Source organism: Saccopteryx bilineata, chromosome 1, assembly GCF_036850765.1.
Source record: "Saccopteryx bilineata isolate mSacBil1 chromosome 1, mSacBil1_pri_phased_curated, whole genome shotgun sequence".
Taxonomy (NCBI): Eukaryota; Metazoa; Chordata; class Mammalia; order Chiroptera; family Emballonuridae; genus Saccopteryx; species Saccopteryx bilineata.
The window spans coordinates 371,933,257-371,956,965 of NC_089490.1; positions in this window are offsets into that span (position 1 = coordinate 371,933,257).

Consider the following 23,709-nt stretch of genomic DNA (forward strand, 5'->3'; position numbering starts at 1 on the left):
TCTCTCTTTTTTTTTTTTCCATTGATTTTGGAAAGAGAGAGAGGAAAGTGGGGAGAGAGAGAGAGAGAAGCATCAACTCATTTCACTTAGTTGTTCTATTTAGTTGTGTACTATCTGCTTGTTTCTCATACATGCCTTACTGTCGGTGGAACTGTGACCTCTGGTTACTTCAAGTCAATGATTTATCCACTGAACTACCTGGCCAGGGCACAATGTATAACTTTTTCAACAGCCACTTCCACAAACAAACTTTGGGTCTCTGTCAAGTAAAATGTCACTTTATTGCAGTATCTACGTATATGTTAATCATTAAGAATATATATAAAACTGTGCTTCCTTTTTTATTAGGTTTTAATTTTTATGTCACTTAAATATTTTAGTGTTGTGTCCCTAATCTCATTTTACCATAGTTCCTGTGGTTTTACTGATGCATTCTGTATAATGTGGTAATTTTTAGGAATGTATATGTCAAGCTATAGCAAAACTATTGATTTCTATAAAGATTTCAAGTTATTTAAATACTTTCTTTTGCTTTAAAATTAAAGCCACAATGAATAAGAGGTTATGGTTTGCCTAATTTTAAAACTCAAGAGTGTTTTAAAAATCTGCTTCTGTCTATTCATCAATTCCTAGGGAAATAATATTCATCTTAAAGGGAAAAAGCTTTGGAAGCCAAGGCATCTTTATTTATTATTCTTGATTTAGTTCTACTCAGTGTTTTTCCAAACTAAGTATCCTTAAAAATTATTATACAGGTTGATAAAATAAAAACTATGTATGAGTACATAAAGGTGTTTTCTAAGTCACTCTGGCCCATCTATTATTTGTTTATTTTACAGTGATTAGAGGAAATGTGTCCATCTAGCATTCTCCTGATGAACTATTTAAAGCAGTAACTTGAAACCATTAAGGGTCTCTAGCTTTTTGAATACCTGATAAAAGTTATGGATCAACTCCCCATAACAAAATACACACTCATACACAAGAATTCTGAATATTATTTTAGGACATTAAGAGAATCCCCAAAGCCCAGTTATGTACTTTCAGTTAAAAGAAATCTTGCTATTTTAGAGTTTAGCTTTGGAAGTGAGTTATTTTATATTCACTAAATTATAAACCTTTGGCACCAACACTGATAAAAGAGAAAAAAAGATATATCTTATGCAGTAAGAATGAAGTCATCATCTTTCTTATACATTATTTATTATATATACCACTCTTCTTGACTAATGTCAATGAGCAAATTCATCACCTTTAAACCATATTGTGAAGAGAGCTGTGTATTCCAAGAATGGATTCCTTTCTAATTCATACATAACTTTTCACTAGATATTTAGTTCAAAGGTTTTTTAAAATGTTATGACTATAAACTTAGTAGTATATATCTTCCTTTATATAAGCATGACAGGCCAGGTGAAAGTTTGTCCCATATTTTATGAAAATGGGCCTTCACCAGGGAAGAATTTATTACTTAAAATATTACGTAGTAGATTGTATTTCTTTCCTTACAAAAGGTATTTACATGCATTTTTTACATAATATTTTCTGTGGTTCAAGTTTATTGGTTAGGGCAGAAACTACTAGTAGGTAGGAAGGGAAGAAACTGTTAGTTGCCTATTCAAGAGCATTCTCTCTTCATACTTACTCACCAGACTCTTCTTCAGGTATGAGAAAGCAGAAAGCACAGAATTAGCGAGGATGTTTTCCAGAACCTTGGATTTGAATCATGATCAGCTGTAGCATTTCACCAAAATCCCCTCCCCTTTAAATAGGAAAACAAGAAGTTTGGTTGATACTACTCTGAAACTCATTCTGCCTTTTTTAAATCCTGAGTAATTTTTCACAACCTGGTTCTATTGTTCCTCCCAATAAGTAAATCCAGGTTTTACATTACTAGAAAAAAAATATATGAGATCTATGCATCTGTAGTTTTTTGGGTTGTTGTTGTATGTTTGTTTGTTGTTGTTTTTTTGTTTTGTTTATTTTTCTGAAGCTGGAAACGGGGAGAGACAGTCAGACAGATTCCCGCATGCGCTCAACTGGGATCCACCCGGCATGCCCACCAGGGGCGACACTCTGCCCACCAGGGGGCGATGCTCTGCCCCTTGGGGGGGGGGGTCGCTCTGCCGTGACCAGAGCCACTCTAGCGCCTGGGGCAGAGCATCCAATGGAGCCTTGGCTGTGGGAGGGGAAGAGAGAGACAGAGAGGAAGGAGGGGAGGGGGTAGAGAAGCAAATGTGCGCTTCTCCTATGTGCCCTGGCCGGGAATCGAACTCGGGTCCCCCTCACGCCAAGCCGACGCTCTACCGCTGAGCCAACCGGCCAGGGCCTGTTGTATGTTTGTTTATAGATCATCCTCAGACTAGAGCAAGTTCAAGGATTCCATGATTGTTGTTGTCACCGTTGTTTTTTACTATTTAGCTTTGTAATATAAGAAAACCTGGGGTAGAGGGGAAGTTGTTTTATGGGAATACATGAAGAAAGAATTTGTCACACTAAGAGGACCTTAATGATTATTTAAGCAAACTACTCATTTTACAGATGGAAAAAGTGAGCCAGAGGATAGAAAATGAAATTTTCCTTCCCTGAGTATCAATTATATGTCCATGTGTTCTGCATATGTAGTTCTATTATTAGTAATGTATTAAGTGTCATCTCTGTAGCAATTTTATAAAGTTGGTATTACTAATACCAATATACAGAAGAATGGCATGTTTGAACCAGTTGTGGGAAGATGGGTGGTGGAAGCTGAAAGAACAAGGGTGAAAAGTGGCTTCTGTACAAATACGGTGTTTTTAAAGGACTGTTGTCTACAGTTGGAAAATTAGAGCTTATAATCTTTTCTTAGGGTTCATCTGACTATATGGTGATTGCCTCAGTACTCTGAGCATACTTTCAACATGGAATTTGTAAAACTGATGGAAGGCCATAGAGCTATTCTCAAAGTCCCATAATTTCAATATTGATCTGCAATAACCTCCTTGCTGGTGCTTTATATAACGTGACCTTACTGAATCCTCACAGTGGTGCTATTTAGTTATTATTATTGTTTCATTACCACTCTCTGAAAAGGAAAAGGAAAGTCTCAGTAGATTTAGCAACTTTGTCAGGGATGTGCAACAGAACTGACCGAACCAAGAAGCAGACCCTGTTCTGATTCCACCTCTGACTCAATGACATTGTTCCACACTAGGAACGAAGTCCTATGATTTACCACAGTTTAATTTTTCATTCTCTGAAACTTCAATAAAATTTTAAAAAATCATATGCCTTCCTTCCTTCCTTCCTTCCTTCCTTCCTTCCTTCCTTCCTTCCTTCCTTCCTTCCTTTTCTTTCTCTCTCTTTCCTTTTTTCTTCTTCCTTTCTGTGTATTTTTAAGAGACAGAAATATGTCTGAGACAATGGGTACAGATGTCACCAATTGACAGTCTTCCACTTTTGTCATTTCTTGAACAAATTTTTGACTAACCCTTTTATAGTAAAGCCTTAACAACAATCAAGCTCATTTAAGTCAAGCGATTAATGGAGAAACTGACAGCTAATAAAAAGCTTTAAATGCAGTTAATAACACTTAAAGATATCATGTAGTAAAAAAAGAAGTTATTTATATTTCCTTTAAAAAGTCATTTAAGTTACATTTTTCTATAAAAAGTCAATATGTGAAGTAGATCAACTGCTCTTTCCATCAGATACCAGGTCAGACTGAAATTTTTAGAGATGTCTTTCAATGTTCTCTGGATTTCCTCTTGCAGATGTTATTGTTTGGAAATAAGACTCAGAAAACAGAGCCCAATGGACACTTTGAGTCAAATTCCTCCTTCTTCCCACCCTCACCCATGCTGCCAACTTCTATATTCTTAAGAGATTATTTTTCCTTCTGTTCTCAAACTATAGAGCTGACTCCCTGTGGATGACTCCGTTTTCCTTTATGAGTCTGAAAGTTCTCTTGTGATAAATGTACTCCAATGCGAACTAGAAAAGGGAATGGTAGACAGCTACTTAAATCCTGTGCCACTAATTTCACTGCCTAAATATGTGTTTTTTTAATAAAGAAAAGAAAATGAATTGGTTTAATATTCTCTAAAATAAAGTGTCAGTGGGTAGTAAAATGACTTTGTTTTTCCTTTGCATTGGTAACTGATCTTATGTGCAATGATTTACATAGAAAAATGTTTTTGGTGCCTAAGAAAAATAAGCTTTCATTACATTAATGAGTTTATTAAAACCCTACTGCCTTGGGCAAGTTAGCAGTTTCTTAGTGAGTCACTGAATGTAAACATCTCTAAAATAAGAGATGAGAAAATGTATATGTGAGATGCCAATGCTGGTGTTGACCGTAGATTAACTGACCCACTATTTAATGCTTTGAGGGCTGGCTAATATTAAGCAACATATTAAAGACATAGAAATTTATGTCATGTTGATTTTTTACCAGTCTGAAGGGGAGAACAAAAGTAAGTATGCTTTCATGGTAGAGTCCTACCAATTACTCACATAGACTGAGTTCTTCCTTAAGCCTGAGCTTAGTTTTACCAGGACACTTGAAGGTTTTACTGATGTTAAAGTTTCGGTGAGAGAGGGGGCAGTCTTGCTATTCCTGTGTTAGGTGATAGAAAATCATCACATAGGTGAGAAGTTGTAGATGCTTCCATTATATTTCACCACAGTGAGTAATTATTGATGAATGATAACAAAGGTGTTTTGCAAAGCTCTTCTATTTCCACAATGAATAAGACCATAACAATTCTTAAATTTTTTATAACTTACATATAAACAAAGGAGCCAGGTTTCCTTATTAAAAGTATTATTAGCTTCCAAGGCACATAAAGGTGGGTTTTCTCTGAGCCTTTGAGCATCAAGAACTGGAAGCTGGAACATTTGTAAAGATCTAGAATCCCTAATGTTATATATGAGCCCTCTTTGGGCCACTATAAGTCATGGCTATTAAAAATATATTTGGCAAGCTCTAGAGATAAGAAGCCAGAACCAAGGCAGCCCATTCCATATTGAATTAGTCTAAATTGTATTGGTTCATATATATACAAGGCATACTTTAGGAGTTAATATGAGATTATTTCCTATGTATTAAAGTTAGCAATCACTGACTACTTTTGTCTTTTTTTTCTGGCAAAATATCCTCCAATACTTCAACTATTGCACATGTGAATTCCTTTTTACTTCCTAGTATTTAAGCCTTCTCTTTTGTTACATTTAGCTACCCTGAGGTATTTCTTTTTACCTTTCTGAAATCTACCAGGAACATTTAACATTTTTTAGTAGTGAGTATATCTGTCAATATCAGGAATAACCAGTGAGTGTCACTGTTCTAACACAGACAGATACTTAACTAGTTTGTTGTCCTATAATGATCAACATCCTTGCAGAAGCCATAAACTCTGTAATTTTAAAGAACACAGGCAGTGGGCTGGATGAATCAAGAATCCTTCATTCCACCTACATCAGCTGCTGTAAATTCAGACAGATTTATGATTCCTTTTTTTCCTTCACTACTTTAGTTTTGAAAGAAAATCATTTATCTTGCTTCCCCTTCAAAATAAACAACTGATTATTATCCCCCAAATGCTGCTACCATTCAATTTTTTTATGGTCGTAAAGAACTTATTCATGACTACTGGTAAATATTATTTCTGACTTTACTTCAATCATTTATTAAATAGATTATATTTACTAGGGAAGATAATAATACTGAGTATGCATTTGAACAGGTTTCCTAGTAAGCACTTTATGTTTATTAATTCTTTTAACTTTATAACAATTCAGTAAGGGAGTCATTATTTATGTCATTGTGTGAATCAGTGTTTGCAACCGCCAGCCCATGGATTGATTGGTGCCGCCAAAAATTGCGTGCCACTTCACAAAAGAGTTCAGCACCCTGATGCTGTATGAAGATTATAGACCCAATGATCTTAGTTGAATTCACTTTTGCTCACACTGATTTCCAACTTAGCAATCCCAAAAATAATTCTTCTATTTTCACTGGTCCCCAAATGTAGAAAGGTTGAAAGCCTCATGAAAACGAGGCTGACAGAGATGAATAACCTGAATCAGAGTGATACAGTAAGTAACACATCTGACATTACAAGCCATGACTGTCTGACACTAGATCCTTTTAACCCCCTTGCCCTCAGACATTTTGCCCACATGCAAAAATGGAAAGCTTAGAAACTAGTATCTCAATCTTTGAACATGTTGACATTTTAATGGACTCTACTGATATAACCTCTGTCTTCCCTGCCTGAATTCTGAAATAATTGAGAAATAGAGCACTAGAGACCGACAGATGGATATAAAAAATCAGTTGTATAATTTATAAAAGCTAGGAGACTAGGACTTTGATGTGTGCCCAAATGAGCTTGCCCAATTTCTTCTCTTTCTGAATCAGAGACCTATCCGTCAAGTAAATAGCATAGCAGGGGAACCTTAGGCAACCCTGTAGTATTAAGTATCAAATTTTGTGGCAGGAGAGAGAAGGACAGACTTAAGTGAAGAAGAAAGAAGAGTTTGCTGAACGAAGCATTACTAGCTCCTCCTCCCCCTGCCCCCAAACCCAAACTTGCAAATCACATAACCCAGATAACTTAAAATTTTCCACAAGGGAAGAGAGCCCAGAAGTGTACTCTACTGAAGTTTCTGCTTAGGCAGACAGGAGTGCATGGAAAAACTGTTCCTTGAAACAGATGTGTTTTTTTTTTATCTGCAATGCCAAACAAGGTTATTTCAGGCTTTGTAGCACTTGTTGTCATAATAATTTCAAAGATTTGGGCTTTTACTTTGAGTAAAGGGGAGTTCATTGAGTGAAAGATTTCAAGCGAAGGAGTCATATTAGCTGGATTTCATGTTAAATTCATCTGCCTCATGTTTATTTACTCTCCAACTCAAACCTACCTTCAATTGAGATTGGAAAACTGGGTGAATATGGATTTGTGGGAGCAAATATCAGAAAGCTCATTTGGGAATGTTGAGTTTAAACATGATTCTTTCACATCAAATGGAATGTGAAAAAAAACCAGATATGTGACACATCCTTTATTAGAGAGAGATGGATGAACTGAAGATGTACATTTAAGAGGTATATGCATATAGATGATATTTAGAACCATGAGACAGGATGGGATCACCAAAGATAGTGAATAAAGACAAAAAAGAGAAAGGTATCGAGATTAATCCATGAGCATCTCCAGAATTAACATGTCAAGAGATGAGAGGAATGCACAAAGGAGCTTGAGAAGGAGCATGTAGTGGGGTTGGAAAAAAGCCAAGACAAGGTGGATTCCAGGAAGACAAGTGAGAAAAGTGCATCAAGGAGGAAGACACAAGAAATTATGTCAAATGTTCCTAATATATAGATAAACTGGAGACTAAGAATTGACCATTGACTTTGACAATGAAAAAATTGTTAGGGTCTTTGGTAGTCTTAGTGGAGTTATAGGACATAAAGAAATAGATATTGTTGCCTGACTGGTGGTGGTATAGTGGATAGAGCATCAACCTGAGATGTTGAGATCTCAGGTTCAAAACCCTAAGACTGTCAGCTTGAGCATGGGCTCACCAGCTTGAACATGGGGTTGTGAGTTGAGCATGGGATCATGGTGTGGGATCATTGACATAATCCCATGGTCACTGGCTTGAACCCAAAGGTCACTGGCTTGAGCAAGGGAGTCACTGGCTCAACAATCAATGAACGACTAAAAGTGACACAAGTACAAGTTGATGCTTCTCATCTCTCTCTTCCTTTCTTCTTGTCTGTCTGTCTCTCTTAAACATACACACACAAAAAAAATTATTGTAGAAGATTTAACAAGAGTATTAAAAATAGTGACTACTATTGACTCTACTTTTGTGGAATTTTGGAGCAAAAGAAAACACATAAATTGAGAAGAAGCCACCAGGAGAACTAGAGTAAAAGGGGAGAGTTTTTTTTCTTTCTTTCTCTTTTCAGGAGTTGAAACAGAATGGTTGTATGTTGATGAGAGTCATCAGCTAGTGGGAGGAGCAGAGACTGGGTTTTATTCTATAAGTAGAAAGTATGGGGGAATTATTGGGCTGATGTCCTGAGGTAGTTGAGAGGGGTGAATAAGTAGAGGAGATGGGCTTAGTTGAAAGTGCAGTTAGTTTATCTGAGTATACAAAGAATAACTGAGTACAGATGCTGGTAGGTGGGTGGGAGCTGTGGAAGTTTTCTTCAGATTGCTTTCATCTTCTCAGTGAAATAGGAAGCAAAATGATTAGCTAAGAGTGATGATTGAAGAGGAGGTGTTGGAAGACAGAGTGAGGGAATGAAATATGAAATAGTTTTGTAGTAGAATGAGAAAATAAGATAACCAGGGAAATAAATATATTTGGACTATTAATCAGAATTAAGTATTCACTTGAGGTTACTGTTATGAATTTAAAGATCAGTTCCCATTTTAATGTTTTAATCTCCAGTTGTGGTTTAATTGTCCAGGTATATGCATGAAGTAGGTGTGATAAACACACACACACATACACACACATACACACACCTTATATTTAAAAAGAGGGTTTTGGTGTCTGTTTGTTTGTTTGTTTTGCAACTCCTCTATGCCATTCAAAAGCATTTTTAATAATATTTATGATCATGATACAGCAATATCAGAGATGATATTTTAAAAATAAGAATTCAAAGGGATAAATGCTAATGGAGGGAGACTTGACTTGGGTAGTGAACACACAATGTAATATACAGATGATGTGTTGTAGAATTGTGCACCTGCAAACCTGTATAATTTTATTAACCAAGATCACCCCAATAAATTCAATACAAATTTTTTTAAAAGCTTGATTCCATGTCTCTGAGGCAATTGCTGATGTTTTTCTTTATTTTGACTTTTTCCTCTTCAACATTGATTTTGATTTTAAAAACAAACAAATATATGTACAAAAAATAGCACACTCAACTAACATAATTATGTACATAAAAATAAAAAATAATTTTAGTGATCATTCCCATCTCCTTCATAAATATAGGGAAACTAAAGCTCAGAAAAGAGAAATGGGTCCATGGCACACAAGGTCCTGTACATTCCTACCCATAGAATCTTCTGAGTAAGCTGTACCTTATTTGTTTTCTGTAGAGCCAGATTGCAGATCAGGCTCAGCCTTATGTTAGAACAGGACCAGGGGGGGTATTAGTTGAGATTTTGGCAGCCATATAAGAACAAACAGCTAGAATCTTTCATTACAGACAGTCTTCTGCAGAACAGGTGTGTAGAAAGAGTTCTGTGCTAATTCCCAGCAGATGCTCAACCTCTCTTCTCTTATATACTCAAGAGCTCAGCTGAAGCAAAAGGAGCTTATCCTTCCATAATATCCTTCGCATCATTGTAAGGAAACCGGCACTACTGTTGCTTTGTTACCTCTTTATTTTCTTAATTACCTCTTCATAATGTTGAGTTTCATAAGATATAGCAACCCAATAAAAAATTCAGAATTACCCTGTGATTAGCTTTCTCATTTCCATTTAGAATTGAAAAATCTAGAGACATGGATTCTTGTCCTATCTCTTTTACAGCTGTGAAAACTTGGTTAAATAACTGAGCTTTTTTGGGCCTCTAGTTTCCTAAGCTAGTAAATAAACAAAATGGATTCAATCAGCGGTATAAATGTTTTTCTCATATAGCCTCCAGGCTGTATGAGAAATAAAAGTACAGTGAATATTGTTTTCATTTAAATCAGAGCTAGAATGGCTCTGTTGGCCACTCTCTTAATACCCTTCCACCTTTCTAAGTTTCCTTGAGACTGCTGAACAAAACTCTTCTGCTCCAAGAGTCACAATTTCAAAACCAGTAGACCAGATGAAGTATTTCTTTGGCTTTATTGTGCTAAAAGCATATGATGTCACATTAGAGGAGAGAGAAAAATGAAAGGTTCAGACAAAAGATGTTTATGCACCTGAAGACCGTTAAATACCATACACCATAGGCTGTTGTATTAATATTTTCCCCATATTAATGTAGTCTTAAAGAGAAAGAAGTAAGCTCAAAGTGGGATTAGGATAGACCTTTGTCTTCTCATCTCAATTTTAAACCCCACAATATAAATCTGTTAGAAGAATTTTCATGGTAAAAAAAGTGGTGTAGAGTGATTAATATCACAGATTGTAATGTGAGGAAGTGAATGATGACTCAACCCTGCTAAATTCTAGCTACTGGGCAGAGGCTGGGAAGGTGCTTGATAATATCCAGACGACATGTCAGTCATCGTATGATATCTGTCTCACACAATCCCTCACATGCCAACTGAATTTTATCCTGATCTTTGAAAAAGTGAGGAAAAAAGCTTCCTCACGCAAAAGTGGTAAAGGTACAGAGGTCCATTGGAAAAATAAAAGGAACAAAAAAAGTCAAAATATATCTGATTATTTCAATGGATAAGCTAAGGGATTGAAATACTACTTTAAAAATTCTTTTTATATTTATCTCATTATAGAAATAATACAAGTAACAATATACAAATGCTGGAATGTATTTAAAATCACAGAAGAAAATAAGTCTAAAATGTTACTATTTGGAGATTAGCACTTTTAATATTCTGTACTATTTACTTCAGCTTTTGTATGGACATAGCTATGTATTAATAAAATTATGATGACACTATGAAAAAATTTAGCACACGCAATATACAGTGTGTCCATAAAGTCATGGTGCACTTTTGACCGGTCACAGGAAAGCAACGAAAGATGATAGAAATGTGAAATCTGCACCAAATAATAAGAAAACTCTTTCAGTTTCATACCTATTCAGTTCGATGTGGGCTCACACACTGACTTTTTAGGGCTCCTTAGGTAGCTATCCCGTATAGCCTCTACAGACTTGTCACTGACTGATGGCCGACCAGAACGGTTTCTCCACCAAACTGCTCGTTTCCTTCAACTGCTTATCCCACCGAGTAATGATATTCCTATGCAGTGGTGCTTCGTTATAAATGTGCCAATATTCACGTTGCACTTTGGTCATGGATTTGAATTTAGCGAGCCACAGAACACACTGAACTTTCCTCTGTACCATCCACATCTCGACTGGCATGGCCGTGGGCTGCTCCGCTGTATACATGGAGTTACGTCATCATCTGCGCATGCGCACATGCTGCCACATCCTACAGAAACTGGGAGGGTTTTCCTTTTACTTAGTGCAGCTTTCACATTTCTATCATCTTTTGTTGCTCTCCTGTGACAGGCCAAAAGTGCACCATGACTTTATGGACACACTATATAAAAATATCTTATAATCAAACCCTCAAAAATATTAATTATTATACATATTAGCTTTTATAATATGTTGGTTAAATTTGCCATATTCTATTTTTATCTCTTTGATTAGTAATAAGGATTAATAATTTTTAGTATTTACATAATTTTTATACTTTAAGATTGTATTTAGAAAAGCAAGCTTTTTATTTAATCTTTTTTAGTGAACTTTTGAATAGCACAGTTAAGTACATGTTAACATTTTATTATTTAAAATAAATTTCCCCAAATTGCAAACATTCTTCATAAAAGTTAAATATATACATATATATTTGATAAAATGTAAATTTCCTATTACTTTCCAAAACTACTTATTAAAGGTAACCAGTATTACTTGTTTAATGCATAGAAATGTCCTTAGCCATTCCAATTTATATAGCAATAAATACATACAATAGGGGGGATTACAAATGGGTCATAGTATAATCATTGCTGAAACTTGCTTTTTCACTTAAGATATATAATCACCTTTTTCCACATCAGTACATGTAAATTCAGCTCAATCATTTTACTGGTTTTAGAGTATTATAAAATTTTGACATACAATTTTTTTTTAGGATTTGTTTCTAATGTTCTAATGTTAAACACAGTATGGCTATAAACATCATTGTGCATCTATCTTTTGGCTTTGTGAATGTATTTCAGTAACAAAGAATTCTGGAAGGAGAACTGCAGACTTACAGTGGATATGTGTTTTAAGTTTTAAAGTTACTGATATATTAATCTCCAAGTGATATTTACCGGTTTAAAGTCATATTGAGAGTATATAACAGCACCTGCTTCTCTACACTTTGCCAACCCTGTCTTTAGGAAATGACTGCATCTGTAATAGTGTTCTGATTACCTCCTTCATTCAACTGTTAAGAATTGAGACATAGACAAAAGTAAAGCATATATGAGAGAGAGGGGGTAGGGCAGAGGGGAGTAAAGAGGGACAAATATATGGTGATGGAAAATGATTTGACTTTGGGTGGTGGGTACACAACACAATCACTCTAGAAATGTTTACCTGAAACCTATGTATTCTTATTGACTAATATCACCTCATTATATTTAATTTTTAAATAAAAAAGATTGAATTTTTACAAACTTTTATGATTAATTTTTAAGTTCACTTGGAATATACTTATTTGGACCTATAGAAGTGCAATCCCATGCTTGTCTTATTACGCCAACCTGGTGAAGTATGCTGGTTTGTTCTGATAGTTTGCATAATTGTTATAACAACAAAATACCCATTTCTGAGTGTTTGTTTCATGAGTGCTTAAAAACCTCTATTTTTATATACTGCGTTCGCATTTCTATATATTTGCACAACAGACATATACAAACTGTCTTTGGGTTAAAAAACCATCTCTTCTTTCCCATCTCCTAAAAGCTTTCTGCCTAGAAACAGAATCTTTGCCTTCTAACATATATAGGTTGTATTTATTTCCCACATGGCATATAACATATTTTAAAACGTCTTGTAAAATTAACTTTTTTAGATAATTTATTTCATTCAAAACTAATGCTTACAGCCTGAATTGTGGTAGTGCAGTGGATAGAGCCCCAACCTGGGACGCTGAGGTCACTGGTCCAAAACCCTGGGCTTGCCCTGTCAAGGCACATATGAGAAGCAACTACTATGAGTTGATGCTTACGGCCTCTCTCTCTCTCTCTCTCAAAATAAATTTTAAAAATTTACTTTAAAAAACTAATACTTACATTTAATGTTAAACTCATGCATATTACATATATCATACCCATATCCATATCTGTATTACAAAGATGTAAAAAGTCATCTTACAAAAGGTTCATAAGACATTTATTATAACATTGGTTAAGTAATCTGAAAACTACTTAATATTTTAAAGAGAGAAGGGAGTTTTAATCATTCTATTGAACCCCCTCAAAGACAGAAACAGAAATTAAGAAAAATTGAATTTCTAGGGTTATCTACATAGTTTGTTGGTTATGACTCATTTTCATCCCAAACCTTTTCATTAGTTCTTTAAAAAGAAAAAAAAAGTAAACAACAATATTCCACATAACTTTGACCTAATCAAGAAAAACAACTGTAGATTATGTTGTTTTAGCATTGATAATGCAGAATGCATGGTTTGGATTTAGTCTAATTTAGAAATCATCATTCATTGAAACAGTTAGTGCTTGCAAGCATTATTACTACATAGTCCCAGGGTTTTATTTGAACAACTTCTGATACTGGCTGCCCTCACATCTCCTGTCTCAAGGTTATATGTAGTTCCTCAAATGATTTTGATGTGACCACATTTGTCCACTTATTTAAGGGATTTAGCAAAACCTGTTATAGGCTTGTCCATGAGTCAGATTACAAACCTAATTTTTGCTTTCGTCATGAAGCCTGAAAAAAAGGGGTTTCCCAGCAATAGCAAACTTGATATCTAATATTTAACACATAGTTTGTAGAGACTTATCCTTAAAGACCAAAATGTTAGAAATATTTTAATTCACTTTTGTGTTTCTGAAGATGAACTAGTGGTGTAATGTAAAATTTTTCAAAATTCTTTTATGTACCTGAAACCTGTATATTTTGTTAATTAATATCACTCCAATACATTTTATAAAAAGGAAAATAACTGGTTTTCAAACAAGATATAAAACATTTGGCCAGATACACATCCTGACATAGAAACTAGCATTTTGAAAGTGATGCATAGTGGACAATCTCTGCAACTATGTTTAGAATATAGAGTTCCCCTAAGAGCTGAAGATAACTTAGTTTCCCCAACCCCTGTCACGTACTCCACTTATGGCTCTTCACTTCCTTACTGGTTTCCTTTATTTTCCTTCTGCCTACCCGCTGTGGTATTGGCGAAGAATCTGTCTTGACCTCCTGTATTTTTTTCTTCCTATTCTCTTCCAAGAGCTTATTCCTTATATAGGTTCAGTCCTTACCTTTATGTGTGCCTAACATCTCAATCTATGACTCCTCATTTTACCTCTCTCTCAGGCTCCTGACAGATTACAAATTACAGAATGGTAATTTAAAAGCATTATAACAAGTACTGAATTGTCCCCAAGTCGACCCAAAATTATGTCTGAAACTGAGTCCACTGTACCTCACTCCAACCTGAACTTTCAGCCTGCTTCCCTAACTTGATAAAGGGTAAATTTATGTCAGGTCTCCTATGCTTGAAAAATTAACACAAACTATGATATATGCTTTTTAATTTAGATCTCTCCACTTTATCCACTCTCCAGCCAACTGCGCCATTGTCATGTTTCTTTGCTAATGTACATATATATTTTACTTTTTAGTTCCACAAACTTGATTGGTGATTCCACCTAAGAATTCCTCAAAGATTTATCTATGACTTTTCCATAATCTTCTACAGGCAATTGCTAGTTTAATTATCCTAAAACTTACTTTCAGTAATTAAGGTCTGTTCCTCAATATCCTTTGTATGTAGTCAATGATAGAGAGTAAAAGACAAGATATTTTCATTTTGTTGGTCATCATGTGACTGGATTGGACAAATTTTTGTCAACTTCTTTGTAATTATGCCATTCTCTGCATTTATTGCTCTGTAGTTCTGTAAACAGGTTTATTCAACCCTATGTCCTTCTTTTTTCTCATAAAGCCCTCTGCTTCCACACTGTCATTCAGTATTTTACACACCTGAAGTAACATGGTATTATATTTCATGTATCAAAATCCTTTATATAACCGATCTTTAAATAATATTGTTCTATTCAATGTAGTTTCATTATAACATTGATGAAATGCCATAGGAACTTAACTCTGATAAGTTCTATCTTATGGTAAACTTGGTTTCCTTATATGTTGTTTTACTAAAAGTTTCAGAACCCATCAATGCCATTAAGTGAAGATGAAGACACTATACTCTTTAAACAATTTTTATTTAGTGAATCAGAGAGAAGAAGAGAGAGCAACATCAATTTGTTGTTATACTTATTTCTGCATTCGTTGGTGGATTCTTGTCTATGCTCTGACTGTGAACTGACTCACAACCTTGGTGCATGGAGACAACGCTCTAACCAACTGAACTACTCAGCCAGGGTGTAACTGCTTTAGAAGTTCAATTTAAATCTGATCTTTACCTGAATGCATTTAGCCCAAAATGTTTATGGCCATTCTGAAAAACTTTGCAATTTATCTCCCCAAGATATATAGTTTTATCAGTTTTATCATATTAATAGCACAATAACCAAATATAAATATTCTTCTTGAAGACACAGAAGTGCTAGATAACAAAGAATAATGAAGAAACCTGGTTTCAAGTCAGTTCTGTGACTTCAGAGCTGCATATCTCTTAAGAAGGCACACACACTGGGTCTCAGGCTGTTCATTTGGTAAATAAGTAGGGGTGCATTAGATACTTTTCAAGTCTCTTTCATTTTATGATGTAGAAACTGATATTTAAAGGCATTTCATACACCATAATATATAGCATACTCTACTATAATAATACAGACTCCATTATTATAAACATTATTATAAAATAAACTCTATTATGTGTTTATCTGGTGAACAGTAAAATTTTTAAGCCTATTCTCTTATAAGACTATTTAAACTTCAAAATCAAAATAATAGATTGCAGAATGGTTGTTTTATTTCTGTTACTGTATAAAACCAGTTATATTCAGTTGACATGCTAGTAATATGTGGGGTTACCAATATCTGAATAATCTCAGGCAATTTTTATTGAAATGAAAAATAAAAACTTGCTAAGTACAAGGTACTGTGCTAAATAAACATTAGCAAACTTAAAATAGAAATAAAGATGTAGAAATGAATCTGGAAGCATGGCATCTACCTACAAAGGAACAATTGTCTAATGAAAGAGTCATATTGAAAAAGAAATAACTATAATTATATGCATAGAAACTGTTGATTTCTATCACTTATTGAATACATACTATGAACTCAAACTTATGCCAAGGGATTAGCATATACAGATGCTAATTAACATGACCAAACTTTAATTTTTATGACATTTGAAGGAGCTTATTATCATTCCTATATTGCAGAAGAAAAATAATGTGAGGTCCTGGCAAATTGGCTCAGTGGTAGAGCATTCGCCCAGTGTATGGATGTCCCAGGTTCAATTCCCAGCCAGGACACACAGGAGAAGTGCCCATCTCCTTCTCCACCTTTCATCCTCTCCTTTTTCTCTGTCTTTCTCTTACCCTCCTGCAGCCAAGGCTTCATTGAAGCAAAGTTGGCCCAGGCGCTGAGAATGGCACCATGACCTCTACCTCAGGTGCTAGAGTGGTGCCAGTTACAATGGAGCAATGTCCCAGATGGGCAGAGCATCACTCTCTAGTGGGCCTGCTGGGTGGATTCGGGTCAAATACATGTGGGAATCTGCCTCTCTTCCTCCTCACTTCTCACTTCAGAAAAATACAAAAAAAAAATAATGTGAGAGAGGGACCTTAATTTCCTTATAATCACATAGATAGGGTATTGACAATCCATTGCATCTTTTTAAATTTTTTTGAGGCTTAGGAACATTTTTGTAAGAATGCTTATTTAAAAGGAATTGTTATTTCTAAGAGGAAATATTAATTAGAAGTTGCCTTTGAAAGTAGTCTTAGAATTGTATCTTAAAAGAAAAAAAAAAGATTTTTCATTGACCTGGTGGGTAGGCAAGGTATTATAAGCATAAAGAACAGATTGACCAACATTCCAGAGGCAAGCTGTAGAGGCTCAGGGAATTCTGGTGATATAATATGGATACAAAGAAGGGCAGGGAGTGAGCAAGGGGAAAGACAAAGCTTTCAAGGGTGGGTGGGCAGGATATTAGAAGAGTGTGTAACTAACCCAGGGAAAATGTAACTGGAAAATCTAACCATTCTAAGCTCTTTCAAAAACGACAGCTAACTCAGCTTGCATAACAGCAAATAGAAACTACCCACCTGCTTAGTTTCTACTGCAATTAACTGAAAGTTGTGTCCTCCTACATACTTTTCTAATTTGACCTATACCACATCGTAGTTTTATAGAAGCTTTAGTCAACACAAAAAGTTCTCTTTTTATTTTCAAATAATAATTTTCTGCTGTCTTTCTGGTCTACTGAGCTTCTAAGCAAATTTTTTCTTGTTCTTTTGTTCACTCTCACAGGCTTACAAAAGTGTTCGTCTTATCCTGGGCTTGAGAAGAGCGCGTGGGCTGCCAATGGCGTAGATAATGAAGGTGAGGTTGAGGGAGGGGTTCCAGGCAATCCTGCCACCTGTGCTCTTCAGCATAATGGAGTAACAACTTCAGAGTCTTTGTCAGGTTTGAAAACTTAATATAAATTTGCAGTATCATAGTCATATTATTAATGATCATGAAGCTCCTCATGCAGTTTGCAAAGCATATTCACATATATAATTTATTTCAATTGCTTCTACTTACAAATGTCTAATACAAAACTTACATACAAAAATCTTCGCACTCCTTTTTTTTTTTTTGGAGATGGAGAGACAGAGAGAGGGACAGATAAGAACAGACAGACAAGAAGGGAGATGAGAAGCATCAATTCTTTGCTGTGGCTCCTTAGTTGTTCTCCTACCACTTACTTTTAAGCAATGCATTACATTATGAAATAATTAGTTAGTAATCTCATTGTAAGTATTAATAATTTAGCAAAAAACTACTGTACAAACCATTTTATATACACTTAACTATAACTTTTAAGATAAGATTTTTGATGTAGATTTTATATGATAACTATAAAAGTTTGCTATTGTGTTTTTTCTTTACTATTTTTTTTGTATTTATTTTCTGAAGTGAGAAGTGGGAAGACAGAGAGACAGACTCCAGCATGTGCCCTACCGGGATCTACCTGGCATGCCCTCTAGGAGGCGATGCTCTGCCCATCTCAGTGGGGTATTGCTCCATTTAACCGGAGCCATTCTAGTGCCTGAGGCGGAGGTCATGGAGCCATTCTCAGCTCTCAGGCCAACTTTCTTCCAATAGAACCTTAGATGCAGGAAGGGAAGAAAGTGATACAGAGAAAGGAGAGGGAGAAGGGTGGAGAAGCAGATGAGCTCTTCTTCTGTGTGTCCTGGCTGGAAATCGAACCTGGGATATTCACACGCCTGGCAGACGCTCTACTGCTGAGCCAACCAGCCAGGGCATTTCTTTACTATTTAATGTTACTACCATTTTGTTTCTAAAATGGATTTCTTATAGTAAGTGGTATATACAGAAATTATCAGATGCTTCTACATAACCAAAGTAAGGATTACGAAATAAAATAAGCCAAGAGAAATGGTAAACCAATGAAGAATCATATGAGTAAAAATAAGCTCTGGAATAATACCAACAATAAGAATATTAGAAGAAACTGGTAATTACTGAGTTTTATGCCAAGTGCTGTAGTAAGATATTTGCATGGGTGCATTGATACCTCCCAATAAGTCTATGATGCCAGAACTACTGTCATATACAGATAAAATAAATGAAGATTATACATGTAATGTAATTTGTCTGTGGTCTCACTACTTCTGCCCTAAGTGGGGCCTGAACCAGGACTTAAAACTAGGTCTGTCTCCTGAAAAGACAAAGCTCTTGACCATTCAAATATTGGCTTGATCCTAAAACCTAGCAACACACAAAATTTCTACCTACTATAGAAATCAGAATTAAAAGTATTCTTCTTGTTAGGTGCTATATGAAATAAACTGTTACAGAGTCCATCCATATTCAAGGCCAAGTTCAGTGACTCTAAAATTAGCACTCTTTCCACAATTTAGACTGTTTTAAAAATTCATGAAACATCAGAGACCTCTAACTAAGGCTCAGAGAAATAAAATATATTCAGGCACATCCTTCAGGAATTAATTGCATAAATTTTCACTGAGATCTTCAGAGGTGAAGGTTGCATACTTTCCTAGTTGTCTCCCCATTTGGAAACCTGTTGGGAATCACCCATCTAACCTTGAACCCTCTATGACTTGAATTGGGGAACTTTAGGTAAAAGCCCTGGGTGGATGTTTTTTGGATACAAACACCAAGAAATGTGTGAATGAGTGACCTTTGTGCAGACACAAAGGAATGCATGTGAATGGGCTTTAGAAAACTAGCCTAGAGGATCTAGAACAGTGGTTCCCAACCTTTTTTGGGCTATGGACCGGTTTAATGACAGAAAATATTTTCATGGACCGGCCTTTAGGGTGGGACGGATAAATTTATCACATGACTGAGACAAGCGTCAAGAGTGAGTCTTAGATGGATGTAACAGAGGGAATCTGATCATTTTTTAAAAATAAAGCATTGTTCAGACTTAAATATAAATAAAACAGGAATAATGTAAGTTATTTATTCTTTCTCTGTGGAACGGTACCAAATTGGCCTACGGATTGGTACCAGTCCACAGCCCAGGGGTTGGGGACCACTGTTCTAGATTGCCCCTTCCTTCCTTCCTTTGTGCTTCTTAATTAGCAAAAGAACAAGAACATACTGACCCAAATTAGCCCTTTGTCCGTGTCAGCAAAATGGCCATTAGTCATTCTTTCCTCTTATCTCCTGGTCTCCATCCCTTGTAATCAATCCTGTTATCTCTGTTCTCCTGTTGAGCAATAAAAGCTGAGAAGGAGATTCAGGAGGTCTTCTCTCCCTCCCTTGGCAGGCCTCCCCCTTTTCCTCTTGACATCAGTTTGTGTCTTGAGTAGGTTTTTTACACACGACACTGGTAATTTCCAGTAGGCGGTAGTATATAAACCAAAACCAAATATTATGCTATACATAACAATCACCACACTAAAGGTACAGTTTGGTGATGCAACTGTTAAAAAAAAATTAGAAAACTTAAACTAAGACTAGTGGTTAAGGAGACATGACTAACTGGCATAAAATAATTAGAGAACAGCTCATGGTTCTTTATAATTAAGTGCTGACTGACAGTATGGATGAATGAAGAAGCTCAAAGGAGACTCATGTGGATGGGTATGTTCAGGGAAGAGATGGCACACCAACCAGAGAACTCGGATGATAAATAGCAGGTGAAGAACATTCCAATAAGAAGTTATGGAGAGAAGTATTTTCCATTACTTTTTGTGAAGCAAGTTAAGAAATATATTTTGATTTAAGCTGACAGATTACACTGGGGAAAAGAAAGAAATCTGGTGGTAAATTAGTTTATGTCAGATTATGAGAATTTTTTTATATTTAATTTTGTTTTACCCACTATATCTACATAACTTTATAAATGCATTACATATGATAATGCACTTGCTTTTGAATGTATGGTTGTTGTTTTTTCTTCCTTTTTTTGTCTTCCTTCTCTTCCACTCCTCTTCAGTCCAGCCATGTTAACCCACCCACCCATATTAACAACCCAGTCTATAACTTTCTATATATATTTTACCCTGTTCAAGTAATGAGACTTAATAGTAGGATAAATCATAAATTACTATATACTGTGTATGAGTTTTGTTTTCAGTCTTTGTTATCAACACCAATAATGCAATATACACCCTGATATACAGGTCATTTATTCATGACTGTGTTGTATGAATAGATTTCTAGGAGATGGATTATTGGTTAAAATAGGCTCTAATGTTTCATAGTTCTAAAACTGTATATAAAAGAATGCTTTCCCAATATCCCCTATAAAAATAAGTTCCTTTTCATTTTTGATACTGTAAAAAGCCTAAACATATACCTTGTAATTTTAATTTATATATCCCTGACAACCAGAGAAAATATTTGATAATGTGGTCTATAAATACTCTACATTTCTCTCTCTCTTTTAAATTTTTTACTTTTTTTTGTTCTTTTTTATCAATCAGGGAAACAGAATAAGAAATTCAGTAAGTATTATGAAACAGGGATTTGTTATAGGAATAAAAACATACTTAATTATAGCAGTTTTTGGAGTATAATGATCCAAGATGGTGTGGGTCAAATAAGTTTGCAAATATGATGTATATATTTGCTCTCTTTGTTTGTGGGCAACAGGCTGTAGGCTGGCAAGATCTTTATAGCCTAAGGCTTGGCTTTAAGACTAAACCTTTCCCACACTTTTAATCATAAAATCTTCTCAACACTCGGCCTGACCTGTGGTGGCGCAGTGGATAAAGCGTCAATCTGGAAACGCTGAGGTCGCCGGTTCGAAACCCTGGGCTCGCCTGGTCAAGGCACATATGGGAGTTGATGCTTCCTGCTCCTCCCCCCTTCTCTCTCTCTCTCTCTCTCTCTCCCCTCTCTATAATGAATAAATAAAATCTTAAAAAAAAAAAATCTCAACACTAAGCTTTTCCCCACACCCTTGACTGTTGCATGATATGAGGTGGTGCTCTGTTATGAGCAATCTCATTTATGCCTCAGGTAAGTGGCTTTGTATCAGAGACTTCCTTATTTGTATACTGGCTTAAAGGCTTTAATTTCTACCCTATAAAATAAGAGAGACCAGGGGCTCTCTCTCTCAGTTCCTGAAATTAGCATTGTAGAAGAGAGGCAGCCAAGATGGCGGAGTACTGAAGGAGAAGCCAGTTTATGCAGAGTTTGTGCAGAGAGGAGATGAGAAACAGAGGTGAATAAGGCTGGTGAGGTAGATAAGCCTTTGATTCTAGGAAACTCGGATAAGTCAGTGGCTTTGGAAGCCCTGAATGGAAAGGGAAGTGTTTTCCCACGGTGTGTATTTCTCACCCGCCAAGTGCAAGCTAGGATTAAAGATAATGGCCCACCAGTTCTTGGCTCCGTTGTTTCATTACTGCCTGTCTGAATCAAATGTGAACCTGCACGGGCCAGGTGGCTGTAATGGTGGCTGCGGCTACTGGCTTTACAGATGAGATGTCGGAGGATCAGAGCAAAGGCACTAGCCAGCCTTGCTGGAGCACTGGTGTGGAAGAAAGGTCAGAGCTTGATAGGGAGTTTGGAGCGAGACCAAGAGGGAGGGCCGGTGGAGCAGCCTGTGGAAAAGCTATTGCTTCTGTGTCTGCTTGTGGCATGGCATTTTTATGGGGGAAAAAATAGCTGGATACAGTACCTGGGAGAACGAGGGTTAATTAGAATCTGTCTGCACCTCTGTGTGACGCTGTCATTGATTCTAAGCACAATGACCTTCAGAGCTCAGTGGCTGCTGCTTACCTTCAACATTCCTAGTTTTGCCCAAATTTCTCTTTTGTTAAGCTGGAACCATACAGGGAAGGAAATTTGGAAAAACACAGTTGAAGCTTAGCAAAGTGAACACAAAACAGATGCGACAAAGCACATGATCAAAGTTTGTAAAAGTACATAAAATACAAAGATTACATATATACTTATAAAGTTATGTTAAATGATGTTCATTGATTGTAGGAAGTCATCTAGATCTTTTGTTATTTGCTTACTTTGGTTTACTATATTGTTTAAATTTTGAGTGGCATATATTGTCTTCCATTACAATTACAATTTTATTAATTTCTTGACTGTCTCATAGTTTTGCTTTTGTATCCAAAGCCATATGGTTTGATGCATAAAATATATGACTTTTATATCTTATTTATTAATTATACTATTATCTTTACCTAATGTGCTTCTTTAATATTTATGCTTCTAATGTGAAATTAACTAATTTGGAATTAATATTGTTAGACTTGCTTATTGTTTAATTTTCACTTACCTAGAATCACTTTGGCCACAACTTTATTATTTTTTCTTAAATATTTTTATTCATTAAAAGCATATATCTTGGTTTTAATCAAATCTAAGTCTTTGTCTTTAATAAAAAAAGTTAGTCTTTATATTTGAAGTATTGGGTGATATACTTGATTTTAATTATTCCATCTTGCTTTGAATTTATTATTTATGTTTGTTGTTGAGCATACTGTTTCTTTTTCCTTGTTTTTTCTGGTTTAATCAAGGTGAAATATATTTAATTTATTTTCTTTGATAAATTATAGGTCTTTTGCCATTCATTAAATACTACACTTATTTTTTCTTGTCCTCATAATCAGATGCTTTAAAACAAATTGTTTTGTCTATAAAGTACATGCTTCTATTAGTCTCTCATTTGATCTTTTTCCCCAATAAAAGAAAGTCTTAGTATTATTTTTACTTTCCATTTTTTCTTTCTCATTCTACCATTCCTCATTATACTCCTATCAGATTTTCCTCTCCCCACCTCCAACTACCTGGAGTTGTTGAAAGAATTGATAACTAATAGTAATTTATTTTATAGTGTTACCTTTCTTTTTAATATCTTTTTATAGCTCTATAATAAGTATCCCTGGAACAAGTGTATTATTCACCACTTGAATTTAATCAAATAGATAAGTAGATTTAATACTATTTATTTTACTCTTATTTCATCTTAAAATTTCTCTCCTGATTCATCTTGTTTTTAGTAGTCTTTCCTTAAGTATTTAATCAAACAGATTATGTATGTTATATATTCTGTGGATTATTGCAAATCCTCAAATGTCTCCTTATACTTGAGAATAAATTATTTCTGTCTACGTATGTG